This window comes from Passer montanus, unplaced genomic scaffold, assembly GCF_014805655.1.
Source record: "Passer montanus isolate IOZ18808 unplaced genomic scaffold, ASM1480565v1 scaffold407, whole genome shotgun sequence".
NCBI classification, from domain to species: domain Eukaryota; kingdom Metazoa; phylum Chordata; class Aves; order Passeriformes; family Passeridae; genus Passer; species Passer montanus.
Window position 1 is genome coordinate 1 of NW_024368897.1, and position 3322 is coordinate 3322.

Here is a 3322-nt window from a genome sequence, read left to right on the forward strand (position 1 = left end):
CCAAACTTGCCCTAAACCAGGACAGACAGTGACATCTGTGTTGTACATATTCAAGAACACTGACTTTTAATGTCAGTTTCTGTACTGTAGTTAACTTAAATTTCCAAAATTTAGCAATTCAGCTTGTGTTAATGGGTTAATGTGTAACTGGGAGTTGGTTAGACAGGTCTTAGCATAGTTTATTATAACAGCTCCTTTGAGCCTGTTTGCTCAAAGTCTGTTCTGCCCAGAGAAATTTTAATTCACTAATCCAGAGCCCATAGGCCATAATGGCTGTGTCATTATGTATAACCATTTACATGATGGGCCATAGTAGGTTCTTTGGAATGGTTATAAGCTACTGTGTTAATTGGATTTTCATGTATAAGTACTAAATTTGGGTGGTGAATAGCTTTCCATAGCATAACCTGAACCTTTAATGGATGTTATTTATTTGCTTTGTCTTTCCAGTTTGAGCAATGGTAATGCTTTTTTTACTGTGCATATTTAATTTTGGGTAATTTAAAGGCTTTTGAATTTGATCCTTAGAAATAATGGATCTTGTGATGCTTTTCTGACTTTTGCAACACATTTGTGAATAAATGTGGAGCTTTTTGAGGAAGGAAAAGTGGGAGAGTAAGAAAGCAAACAAAATGTGTGTCTTGTGTACCACATGCTAATACTTGGACACCCGTTCATTTTCAAATGAAAATAAGGTTAATAGCACCTTGTGCATATATCATTCTCAGGAACATACTGCTGTTTCTTGCATTGTGTGAATTGTGTTTTTCTACTTTTCTTGGACAATTTTGTCTTTTGCCTCATATAATTCCAGTGACTTAAGAAATAGTAGAATTTACAGTACTCATTTTTTCTAATTTTCATGAGCCTTATTGTTCATCCTTCATTCAACTTTTTGCCTGTAGTGAAATAGCCACCCTTGACTTATGTTTCTAGCAGCAGAATTATTTTGCTACCTTCTACTGAAAAAAGACAGAATTGTGATATTCAAATCTCCACAACTGAGCAGAAGTTTTGGCTGTTAAGGAGGCACACTGGAGGCAGCAGCCAGACCAGACAACAGACAGGGATTTGTTCTCAGGCTCAACATCTGGTAAGAACCCTGGTAGGCTTTAAGGCTTTTTCATTGCTCTAAAGCTGGATAAGGAGTATATCACACTAATCACCATAAGCCTTTACCCCAGATAAAGAAATGGATGATAAATTATTACAAATTTCCTTCTACCACTTTCTCCTTATAGATACAAGGTGTTATGAATAGAAAGTTGTAATTTTTTTAAGTTTCAGAGTTAAAAAAAACAAGTCAGACCGGTCGGACTTCTTTGGTTGCGCTGCCAAAGAAAAAGTCCTTAATTACCCGTTAATGGCCGGTGATTAACTATTATTTCCCTGATGCTGGCCGCTTGCCAAGAAGACACCAGGACAAGACCCTCCAAGGTAAAGAGAATGGACAGTGACACCAGAGCCAGCATGCAAATGAGAAATGCATTGCACCTTGGGTTTTTACAGTTTTACAGTTTTTACAAGAAAAACCCCTAAAATCACGAGCCAACAAGTGACTTAAGTGACGTCTAAGGATGGGAGCATAGTCCCGTACCTGCTTGGACCTTTTTGTTTCTCACCCTAACCTGAAAAGATACTGATTAAAGAGACACCCCGGGTTTTTAAACAAACAAGCTAGGACTCTACGACTCTCCCGTGAGGACAGAATCCCCAGCTCTGTCTGCAGACCAGCGGACAAAGCTGCATCATCCTCCTTCTTCGTGCCACGCCTGGGAGCAATGGCGGTGTGGGCGCAACCCGTCGATTTCTCCCCACCTGAGCTGATTCTTCTTAATAAAGGCATTAAAAAAGGAGAAAGATCTCCTGCCCATTTATTTCACAAGGAATTTAATTTGATTCATTTATGAGGTCACTCTATTGACCATTGTGAGAAATTGCTACTCACTTATCATAGTTTAGGAAGGTTTATTAAACATTATCAAAAATGCAACTGAAGACTGAATAAAGAAAAAAGGTTACAATTCTGGAAGCAAAAGATTTCCCCCGCTATGTGCTCAGCCCCCTCACAATGGAGGTTTTTCCCTTTTAACCCTTTAACCCCTTCCAAAAGAGTCTGTCTGATGGACAGACTCCCAAAGTTCTGTCCATCAACCCCTTCTTCGCTGTCCAGTGGTGGAGATCTCTTCCTGATTGGAGGTCACATGTCACCCTAGTGGCAAGCTGACCCTACGAGATGTCCCAGCTCCAGCTGTCCCTTGATAACCACATGAGTTAAAACATAACTACATTTATGAAACTTTCTTAACCTATATATGTGATATTTGCCTATTAATTGTGAGAGTCAATCATCGCATTCCTCATCTATCACAACCACATAATGTGAATCTACATTCTATAGTCATTCAAACTGTCTTTGACTTCAGAACAATTTGTAACTACTGTACACTACAAAAACTACAACTGTTATGACTGACTGTGAATGAGAAATACTATATTTGAGGAGTATATTATTTGAGCCAGAGGGAAAGCAAAGAGTATACAGTGCCAAAGGAAAGGATTTTCTAATACAACTTTGCATATTTCTTCATTAGCAAACTTAACTGAGATCATACAGTAACACAGTTAGTACCTGAAATATATAGATAAGAGCTATCTAGAATAATTTTAAAAAAATAATTTAAATGAACCTAAAATTTTTAAAGCATCAGGTTCTAATAAAATTCACTCAAGGAATATAGACAAGTATTCACAATGGGTTTGTTCTTTTTTGAGAACACATGAAAAATGCTGGAAAAGGTACAGGACTGGATGAAATTTATTATTACACAATTTAGAAGAAAACCTAAAAAAATCTCATTTTGGTTGAGACACATTTCCCACAGAACAAGGGCTTTTTAATGCTCATGTGAGAGAGAAATCACAGCATTTCATTCCCCTTTGCAGAAATCTCAAAGACATTAAGTGAATATCTCCAGGATGCTTAAGAGGGTCTATTTTTCATGGATATTAAGGAACTACAACTGCACACTGTTACCACGGTCTGCATGAATACTGCTACTAGGGTCTAAATGTATCAGCTTTTCCAACCTATTTCTCACTCCTGCTGTATGAAGCCTTTTTGTTTTATGTGTTAGTTTTACAAAGTGAGTCCTGTCATTGTTTGGAACCTATAACAGTTATGAAAAAAGTTATAAAAGCATTTTACAGAATGACTGAAAGTACTGGCTTTGCATTATCTGTCTCTCCCTGATTCCCCTCTAGCCCTTGTGTATTTTGTCCTTACCCTAGTGGTTACACACATGTCCTTTGCCTGATGTGT